Source organism: Anas platyrhynchos, chromosome 2 (genome assembly GCF_047663525.1).
Source record: "Anas platyrhynchos isolate ZD024472 breed Pekin duck chromosome 2, IASCAAS_PekinDuck_T2T, whole genome shotgun sequence".
In the NCBI taxonomy this organism is placed as follows: domain Eukaryota; kingdom Metazoa; phylum Chordata; class Aves; order Anseriformes; family Anatidae; genus Anas; species Anas platyrhynchos.
In genome coordinates this window covers 49,882,463-49,893,419 of record NC_092588.1, presented here as the reverse complement: position 1 = coordinate 49,893,419, position 10,957 = coordinate 49,882,463, and the positions used below count along the sequence as shown (strand labels likewise).

Below are 10,957 nucleotides of genomic sequence, written 5' to 3'. Positions count from 1 at the left end.
TATCGTATAGTCCACGCATCTATCTGTTCTTCTGTTTTCCTTCTGCTGCCTTTAAAACTTTTACAGACTGGTATATAGATTATATCTATTTTGGTCTAATGGTAATGTTACAGGACACATTTACTCTAAGTATCACTTAGAAGAAAGAAGAAGAGTGAAGGTGAAGGAAAAAAATCAAAACCAGAAACAAGATGAATCAATAGGAGAAAGAAAGAAAGAAAGAAAGAAAGAAAGAAAGAAAGAAAGAAAGAAAGAAAGAAAGAAAGAAAGAAAGAAAGAAAGAAAGAAAGAAAGAAAGAAAGAAAGAAAGAAAGAAAGAAAGAAAGAAAGAAAGAAAGAAAGAAAGAAAGAAAGAGAGGGAGGGAGGGAGGGAGGGAGGGAGGGAGGGAGGGAGGAAAAAGAAAAAGAAAGGAAGGTATAGAAAAGGTAGGAGGTAGAAGGAAATTGCACAGAAGTGATGCATGACAATGCTCTGAAATGCTGTGGGAAAGAAAGAGGTATGTAAGAAGCACGTCCATCACACAAAAGATCTAGCACACAGAACTGTGTGGAAACACTGCCCTGAGTTACCTTTTCTTCCCTGTAAGTGCATCTGTAGTCTTTATTGTTAATGTATGTATGCAAGGGAAGCAGATCTGTATGTGCAGTGATTGTTGTGCATGTTTAGAGACAAGAAAATATTACATTTTGCATTTTAAAAGAAAAAGGAATTGGTAATTGATTCACTTCTACAATTCCTGAAAATAAAAATTGAGATCTATCTGCACTTCTCTAAATTCCTTTCCAAAATTAACAGTAAACATATGGAATAGGATTTTTACAAGGCAGCTTTGATTCCTCCAGCTTGAGGTTTTCGCACTTGTGCTTTCAGAGAAGATGACATTAAAGGCAATAACATCAAAGAAAAGTCAGTGTGCTCACTGTAGCTGTTTTTTGACCATGAGAAACAGTTTAATTACATATCTGCAGATAGCCCAAATGTAGACTAACCCAATCTTTCAAATTACTTTCATATACTATTAAATATTGTCTTTTCTGATAAAACTACCTCTAGGTTCTCTCCCTACATGCATCACTGTAATAAACCACAGATTTCATATACCAAATGGAGTCAGAAAACAAAGTCAAAGACTTTATTGAAATACGTCACACAGGAAAAAAAAAGGAAGATTATTTGAACTGAATACAAATTTATGGGCTTTATGGGACTCACATGAAAAATAAAACTTTATTTAAGCATAAGAAAAAATTACAGAATCACAGAATCATCTAGGTTGGAAGAGACCTCCAAGATCACTGAGTTTACCTCTGACCTAACACTAACAAGTCCTCCACTAAACCATATCATTAAGCTCTACATCTAAATGTCTTTTAAAGACACCCAGGGATGGAGACTCAACTGCTTCCCTGGGCAGCCTATTCCAATGCCTAACAACCCTTTCAGTAAAGAAGTTCTTCCTAATATCCAACCCAAACCTCCCGTGGCACAACTTTAGCCCATTCCCTCTCGTTCTGTCACCAGGCACGTGGGAGAACAGACCAACCCCCACCTCTCTACAGCCTCCTTTAAGGTACCTATAGAGAGCGATAAGGTTGCCCCTTAGTCTTCTGTTTTTCAGACTGAACAATCCCAGCTCCCTAATCCGCTCCCCATAAGACTTGTTCTCCAGACCCCTCACCAGCTTCGTCGCCCTTCTCTGGACTCACTCGAGCACCTCCATGTCCTTCTTGTGGCAAGGGGTGTGGCCTCACCAGAGCCGAGTACAGGGGGACAATCACTACCCTAGCCCTGCTGGTCACACTGTTTCTTATGCAAGCCAGGATGCTGTTGGCCTTCTTGGCCACCTGAGCACACTGCTGGCTCATATTCAGCCGACTGTCCACCATCACTCCCAGGTCCTTCTCTGCCAGGCAGCTTTCTAACCACTCAACCATGTTCAAACTTCCAGATCTAGAGGAACACTTTGGCTGCAGCCTAAAAGCCACATGTACAGAAGCTCCCCCAAGCCAGCCAGTCTTCTCCCCACGACCTGCCAGAAAGCAGCTGTCTTGGTTTCAGCTAGGATAGAGTTAATTTTCCTCCTAGGAGCTGGTAGGGTGCTATGTTGTGGATTAGGATGATAAGAGTGTTGATACCACGCTGATGTTTTAATTGTTGCAGAGCAGTGCTTACACCAAGCCAAGGATGTTTCAGCTTCTCGCTCTGTCCTGCCAACGGGCAGGCTGGGGGTGCATCAGGAGCTGGGAGGGGACAGACCCAGGACAGCTGACCCAAACTGGCCAAAGGGGTATTCCATATCCTCTGACGTCATGCTAAACAATAGCTAAGGGTGCCTAGCCGGGATGAGGGGGCCGTCTGTTTGGGGATAGGCTGGGCATCGGTCAGCGGGTTATTATTTTTTTTCTTCTCTTAATAAACTGTCTCTGTCTCGACCCACAGGCATCATATTGCTATTTCTCTCCCCCATCCCAGAGAGGGAGGGGGAAGGGTGAGCGAACAGCTGTGTGGTGCTTAGCTGCTGGTTGGGGGAAACCACAACAACATCAATGTAGTCATGTAACCAAATTAAAGCCAAAACTTTAATCCTGGTCCTTGACCTAAACAGTGAGTGAGGATCCAGATCCTGGCACTTCTACGTGATAGAAGTTCATATGCAGCCCAAGTAAATACTTGAGTCAGGGGTCATGGGGCTAGATTTTGAAAAGTCCTACATAAAGAAGAGATCTCAGAAAAGATAATTTAAACAGCATTAATGTCAACAAAAGTCATTCTGATTGCTTTATTCTTTATCTGTCGTGACTAGACAGATGAAAATCTATGAGAGCAATTTTGCCTTTAAGGTCATTTCCTTTTTTCTTTCTTTTATATTTTTTTTTATGTTTATTTATCTTATTTTAACGGGCTCTGTAGTAGTTTTCCTCAAAGAATGACTAGCAGAAATATGACCCTTACACACATCTCGTAGTTAATTCATTAGGTCTACTGATACCACTAAGCCCCTTATCAGGTGATTTCTCTTGGCGATAAGGAGCAATCAACCTTAAAACACTGAAGCCGGGTAGATGAGCCTATTCCACAAGGTCTCATGGCTCCACCCTGGTTAATTGAAATCTACCAGGTGGGCATTGTTTGACTTCTGCTATATAGGAAGCATGAGGAGGCATGGGGGAAAATATTTCCTCAGGGGGGTTAAAGGCCTCAGATATGTAGGGTGCTTTTTTCTACTGCCATGGTCTTGCTCTCTCTGTTCCCCATTACACTGCTTTTTTCTTTGTGTTTTCTTCCATCTCTGTGAAATAGGTTTAGAAACATTATGAGCAACCGGTGCTGTAAAAGCCTTGTGGTACGAATAGACTGGAAAGACGCTTGGAAGAGCCTCAAGTTCAGGACCTAGTAAGGGGCCCCGTACCTGCTTCTCCAGGGGAGTTTAAGTCCTCAGTTATCTAGGGTGGTTTTCTACTGACATGGTAGAATAGAGTTGGTGTTCCCCAGCAGGCTGCTTTTTCTTTATGTTTTCTACTTTCTCTGTGAAATAGCTCTAGAGACTCCATGACTAGTTACATTGGTGGTGCCTTCTCAGTGCAGTAAGAGCCTGGTGGTACGACTTGTGAAGTTGCTTGGAAGTGCCGCGAGTTCAGGAGCTGGCAGGTAAGTGTTCCTGGGTTCTAGAGTTGTTTCATGTTGGGGAGTGGCCCCGTTCCCTAAAATCACAGCTCCTGGGCCCAAATCTGAGTATCTTTTCTGTTACATGAACAGCCAGAGAGGGTCAGCCTCCTTTGTCTTTTGAGTCCGTTGCCTCCTAGTCTTAACATCTTTAGTGTTCGGTAGCGTACCTCAGGCTCTCGTATTTTGAGAGGGGTTGCGCTCCCCTTACATAACATGGGAATCCCATTTTTCTGTTTCAAGTGTGAATGGTGTAAGGCACTTAGAAATCATTGCAGATGAAAGGGGAGTGAAATTATCTTAATTAGAAGGAATGCTATCCAGAAGAAACTTCAATTGCTTGGGCCTGTTTTCTCACTGAAACCAAAAGCAGGTATCTTACTGATGTGAAGAAAGAGGCTTTAATCTATCCTGGCTTGTTTACTCCCGAAGGAGCGTGAAAGAGACACGTGTCCTTGTATCTGAAGAGGAGGTGAAGGAACAGCTAGTGCAAGGAACACAAAAATCCATTGCGCCAGACTAATAGGTGGTTGGCTCTGGGCTGGGAGACTGCAACAGTCACAGAATCATCTAGGTTGGAAGAGACCTCCAAGATCACTGAGTTTACCTCTGACCTAACACTAACAAGTCCTCCACTAAACCATATCCCTAAGCTCTACATCTAAATGTCTTTTAAAGACACCCAGGGATGGAGACTCAACTGCTTCCCTGGGCAGCCCATTCCAATGCCTAACAGCCCTTTCAGTAAAGAAGTTCTTCCTAATATCCAACCCAAACCTCCCGTGGCACAACTTTAGCCCATTTCTCCTCGTCCTGTCACCAGGCACATGGGAGAACAGACCAACCCCCACTTCGTTACAGCCTCCTTTAAGGTACCTGTAGAGTGCAATAAGGTTGCCCCTGAGCCTTCTCTTCTCCAGGCTGAACAATCCCAGTTCCCTCAGCTGCCCCTTGTAAGACTTGCTCAAGCACATCGATGTCCTGCTGGCTGCAGGGGAACTTCTGTTCAGTGCCTGGAGCTCCTCCTGCGCTGACCTTGCAGTCTGCAAGGCTGGTTCTCACTCCTCGCTCTCCCAGCTGCTGTTGTGCAGATTTTTTTCCCTTTCTTAAATATGCTCTCACAGAGGCACAAACAACATTGCTTATTGTCTCAGCTCTACGCAGCAGTGGGTCTGTTTGGAGCTGGCTGAAACTGGCCCTTATCTAACATGGGGCAAATGCTGGATTCACCTCACAGAGGCCAACTCTGCAGCCCCCTGCTACCAAAACCTTTCTACGTAAACCACTACACACTCTGAAGAAGAAAATTAAATCTGATAGCTTCTGTTATACAGGTGTGGTACTGAAATACCAGACAGCAAGTAGTTCCACAGAGGCTGTTTGGAAAGTCTCTGTCAGAGCAAGGATTGCAGATCCTTGAGCAAGATCCAGAGCAAGATCGCAGATAGTCTCAGTGCAGCCTCAGAATAATCCCTGGTCATCCTTTTTGAGAGGTTTACTGGAAGAGAAATACAAACTCTGGTAGAAGAATAGCATGACATGCCTAATGTCTGCCTACACTTTAATAGATTTTTTTTCTCCTTCTGGAATGAAATTAATGAAAATCCTTAAATACAGAAAACAGGCTAGGGCTGAGGCTAGTGGTAATGCCTATTATGAACACTCTTTACAACCTGTTTCAACAAGTTTTTCAAAGGTTTCTAGTGACTGGTGATCAGTGCATGTCAAAGAGTGAATCTAGATGAAGAAGCCTATTGAAATCTTCTTAGAGCTTTTAGTAGTATTCATTCACACAGAGGGGCTGGAGAGGTTTGATTTTTTTTTTATAAGGGATGGAAATTTCAGACACTTCAGTGGCTTGAGGGAGATTTTCTCTGGTCCACAGACAATTCTGAAGAAGCTTTTGTTACCTTTGTCTAGGGTCTAACACCTAACCTACAGACATAGTCTTTGTAGGAGATTAGGGACTCTGTAGACCACTCAAGCAAAAGGAATCCTGTTATCAAGTTGCTCAATATTTTTAAAAATTATCTCAACGCTATATCTGAGAATAAGAATCACCAGCGTTAACAGAGCTAAATGAACTGAAAAGTTTGTTTATTTTTTGCTTCTGGTGTTTACTCTGACAACAATAGAGCTACACTTCTCAGTCAGACAGGCTGTTCACGAGCTGACTTCAATACCCTAGGAAGCCTTTAACAGCATACACACGTGGTGCCAGCCACATAATTTTTGATAATCAGACCATTTAAAAAAGTCTCTTGTAAAAGAGCATAGTTTAGCACGTTGCAGACGCATACTGCAGCAGCATGATAACAGCGTATGTATGTAACAATTCAGAGTGGGAAAATTGGCTCGGAAAATAATAGGCTCTGATACTGTTATCTAACCAATGGTGTCATGAGGTAGGATGTTCAGATATATGACCGAAGTGATTAATCTCAGAAAGCATTTTGTGCTGAGGAATATAATACTGTATGTTTGAGGAATGTGGCAGATAATTGCGCCATGCTATCATGTGGAACAAAACCTAGCAACTGGTGATGCATGCCATGAAAATTAACTTAATTAAGGAGATCATTAGTAGTGCCTCTGTTGGCATCACAATACTAATATATCTCACTCATTGTTCAAAAGAGGAAAACACTGTACAGCAGTTTCTACCCCAGATTGCATTACTGATTCAAAAGCAATCAGTTAGGATGCAGCTACGCATGTTCTTCTGAAGCAGGCTGTTGTGGGCTAACACCAGCAGGCAGGTAAGCCCACACACCAGTTTGCTCCCCTCTCCCAGTGGGATGGGGAAGAGAATCAGAAGGTAAAAATGAGAAGACTCACGGGTCGAGGCAGTATAACAGGTAGAGCAAAAGCTGTGCACACAAGCAAAGCAAAACAGGAATTCATTCACTGCTTCCCATCAGCACGCAGATATTTAGCCACTTCCAGGAAAGCAGAACGTATGCATTACATCGTCTTGGGAAAACAAATGCCACCACCCTGAAGGACCCTCTCTTTCTTCTTTCCCCCAGTTTTTGTTGCTGAGCATGATGCCACATGGTGTGGGAGATCCCTTTGGCCAGCCTGGGCCAGCTGTCCTGGCTGTGTCCCCCCCCCAGCCTGTTCGGTGGTGGGGCAGCGTGAGAAACAAGAGTCCTTGACTCAAGCACTGCTCAGCAACCACTGAAACACTGGTGTGCTACCAATACTGTTTGGGTCACAAATCTAAAACAGCACTATACCAGTTATGGTGAAGATAATTAGCCATATCACAACCAAAACCAGTACATAATGAAAATGATGTTGACAAAAATTAAGCTAAAAGCAAGGAATCTCTTATCACTCCTCTGCAAATCTTGCTCAAGGAATGCAAAGCTATGCAGTGAACAGAAATTATTAAAAGTCTGGACAGACATATTGATTTTATTGGATGTTGGTGATCGGGCCATCGGAGAGGAAACTCCCAGGTTTTGTTTCCTCACTTTCTTCTTTATGGATACAGAGTAGAAGCTGGCATCTGGAAGAACCAATTGGCATGCACTTTGGCATATATCCTGTAGAAAAGTCAAAAAATCTAATCATGCTTTCAAAACTAATGAAAACTGTTGTTTTCCAGCCCCTGTTCCAGGATCTATTTCAAACATTGTTTCAGTGACAGACTGAAGGATACATGTTCATGTCTAGTTATGAATGCCACTGGATTTGGGGAATAATGATACATTTCAAACTTTATTTTCGATGTTACTTTCAGCAAGGCACTGAGTGAGGACTTTGCATCTTGTGGAGAAATTGCTGCTAAGCAATGAAAGAGCCATCAACACTGGATGGATCCAAAGAGAGGAAAGAAGAGTGAGAGGCTTTCCACCAGGAGAGTCTGATGTGTGGAGAACACTTCAGAAAGAAGGGGAGAGGAGAGAAAGGGGAGAGGTTTCCAGAGGTTCTGGAGTGGGAATGCTGGAGCAGAAAAGTTGTCGTGTCTTTAGCAATGTACATACTCTCCGCTGAAGAAGTTACTTCATCACTAGAAAAACAAGCTAAAGCACACGTTTAGCATGTAGTACTTAAATTAGCTTAAACAATTCTTGCCCTGACTTTATATTCCTGACTCCCTCTTTGTGCAAATGTGACCACTTGGTAAATCAGATGAGGGAACAGAGCCAGCTAAGAAATGACCTCGACAACAAAGTTTGAATTTGTTCAGGGAGAGACTACACAAATATTTGGGCTGGAAAAATGCAGGGTAGCAGTGGTGGCTATGAATACTCTTGAATAATGATGACCTGGTACTGGTACCCTGGTAATGAAGCTAGTACTGACACCAAAAGAAATATACACCAAACTATGCTGTAAAAGTAGATAAAAGGGTCTCCATACCCTTTAAAAATGCTAACCAAAGTGACTTAGATTGACAAGGGCTTGAGTATAATCCTATTATTTTGCAGCAGGGTTCCTTATCTCCATCTTTTTTTTCCTAAAGCCAGATCAGTTCTCCCATACAGATTATAGCATGGCTATACAGGAAACTACCAGCACATGTGAAAAGGCAGCACAACACAAAAATGGAATTTAGTGTATCACCAGCAACAACTGGGGTGTAGCACAGCAGGTGCAGTCAGGAATGTGTTTTCCATGGATTTGCATCATTGTATGTGGAAGTAAAAACCTTGTTTCCCAAGAAAATTATACAATAGATACAATTGCATTCTATATTTCAGTTAATACCCCCTTTAACTTCTGAGGCCATTCACCAAATGCTACTAAACTTGACAGCACTAGAAACAAAAACCAACAAAATAGAAACTCTTTGCAGATAATACAAAGATAAACACAGTGGATAGAACTCAGTCACGGTGCCACTAAAGGACAACTGTAGAGCAACCTCTACACTTGCTAGGTAATAGGAAGACATTATGAATGCTTCACACCAGGATGCCTTACAAGACACCAGAATGCCCTTTTCTACTCTTATGTTTAAAAAACTGGAAAGCCCATTTGACATTACGTCCTTCCTCCAGCTGGGAAATTTATAATCTCTACTGTGTTGGTTCTCTGCTATCTGATAAAAGGTGCACTCACAATATAGTCTTCTGTTATTTAATTAATGACAATCAGCAGGGAGAAACAAATCTACAGACAATCAGTATTTTGCTGCCCTAAAAGCTACTTATTTGCTTTCTGCCATATCCATTAAGATGGGAACTAGTAATGTTTCACAGACCAACGAATTCTATAGAAATAACTCTGAGGACAGGAAAAGAAAAGGTACTTGAGCATTGAGGTGCTGGCACGTGGACGGAGTGATCGCAGAACACATTATTTTGTATGTAACAGGCCCAAAATGTGTCAGAGGCAATTGTTCATTAGACCACTAGTGTTAGTCGCAGTCTGCCTGTGAGGAGGAATATGCAGATCCCTCTCCTTCATCACAGGCAATTTCCTCAGCATGGTACTGTAGCTGTTGTTACTGTAGTTATGACTTCAATTCAGACACTAATAAATCACAATGTACAATTTTCCACGTCCTGCTGCCAAATGAGGGTGTCAGACAGTGCTGGGAAATCCAGATCTAGGAAAACTGAAATGCACCTTCCAGATCCAGTGGAGCAAAGATAGGATTGAGCAGCTGATTTAAAATACAGCTCACTGCACTCAGTGCTGACTTTCTGAACAAGCATGTGATGTATTAACAGCAAAGTAAAGTTAGAGTTAATTGGGAAACATTTAATTGTGGTCAACTTGATAGTCTCTTACAAGTAACAACAGCGCTCTGAGAGCAGCCCAGACTTTCCTCAAGCTGGGGCTGTGGATGCACGCAGCCATTGTGGTGGTAGATGCTGTCCCCAGCTGCCTGCCTCCAGCCTCTTGCCAGAGGTTAGACCCCATGAATATTCACACAGGTGTTTTTTAATCCATTTCAGAAAAACAAACAAACAAAAAACCTGTGTTAATATACAGCTTGTTTTTGATAGCATGCCTTTGTTTGGTATGGTGTACCTGAGGAAGTGTTTAGATGAGAGAGAGAAACCCTCTGCAAGGTGCAGTGACAAAATCTGAGGATTGGCTACTGATCAATGGCTTCTACTGGTACAGCTATTTGCAGAGTTCACACCTGGAATGTAAATAAAACGTAGAAAATTATATTTACAAAAGCTTGTCATTCTGAATGCTATCACTGTAAAAAATTGTCACATTGTACCTGGGTATTTTTAAATACCAAAGTCCAGTTCACAGGCAGGCAACAGATGCTGTGATATGATCCTTCCCAGATGCAGAATCTCTGGAGGTTCTGTGTCTAGAAAATAAAAGCTACCCAGGAATATCCTATTTCATTTAATACTACTCTTGGAAACTTGTCGTCTGGTCATTCCAGTATAAAGTGTAACCAGACAGTGCACATGTGTAGTCTCACAAGGAAGTGAACGGCTCTTTATATTAAAGGGAAAACAGCAGGCCAGAAACACTACCGCAAACAAACAGAAAACCAGGTCACTCACTGGGATCTTCAGAAGTGCTCTGCGAGATTATTCTGCCTGTTAATGCATCAGGCCTATAATTGCATTTTCACAGCTGTATTATAAAGACACTGCAGCGAGGTTATAGTGCCAGATTTATCCTGGCTGGGAAAAGCAAGACAGACATGATGACACAGGATTCTGACCGATCACCCAGTATATTTCACATGCTACCAGTGAGCACTTGCCATCTCCTTGCATATGCATTGTGCAGGACTGCCTATTTCCTCCCAGTACTCTCATGAACACTCTGTTCTGCTTTAGAAAGTTAAAAACATAACAAAACTCTTATTTATATATATATTTTATTCCTACTTTGTTCTAGGATACAGAATAATAGTATGTAAGACTTAGTGGGGATTTTCCACCATCTGCTATAGATAGCCTCTCAAGTGTAACCAAAGTTAGAAAATTAAATTTCCATGTCATCAGGGGAGTGTGGGAGATGGTAAAGGAGGGAAAAGCAATTTAGAACCACGAGTCTGATGCCTATGTAGCATAAAACAAACCATGTCAATAATGCTTTTTTTTTTTTTTTTTTTTTTTTTTTTTTTTCCAGCTAAGGTAGAAGAAATCACAAAGCTCTGATTTCTATCAGCAACGTGGACTTTGAATGACTCCTGCGGTCTGATAAAGTTTTGCAAATTTAAGCAGTTTTTCCCTTTGCTTTCTGCTCTCATGTTGATAACTATTTATCTTCTTTAGATTACTGAGAGGCAATACTGACATCCAAGTCTGGAGAATAAACACCTTTCTGGATCCATCCACTGATCTCCTGTTACTT

The 10,957-nt window shown here is 42.0% G+C and overlaps 1 long non-coding RNA gene across 2 annotated transcripts; it reads left to right on the top strand.

Annotated features, from left to right (window-relative positions):
• Positions 1-3,190: 3,190 nt before the first annotated feature.
• On the top strand, positions 3,191-10,727 carry LOC106014414 (uncharacterized). Of its 2 annotated transcripts, none has more exons than XR_003495651.3 (3): positions 3,191-3,394; positions 3,538-3,649; positions 7,413-10,727. It is a non-coding gene; the product is annotated as an uncharacterized lncRNA (long non-coding RNA). The 2 variants fall into 2 exon arrangements; XR_005263376.2 differs by having other exon boundaries at positions 6,694-10,727.
• Positions 10,728-10,957: the final 230 nt, after the last annotated feature.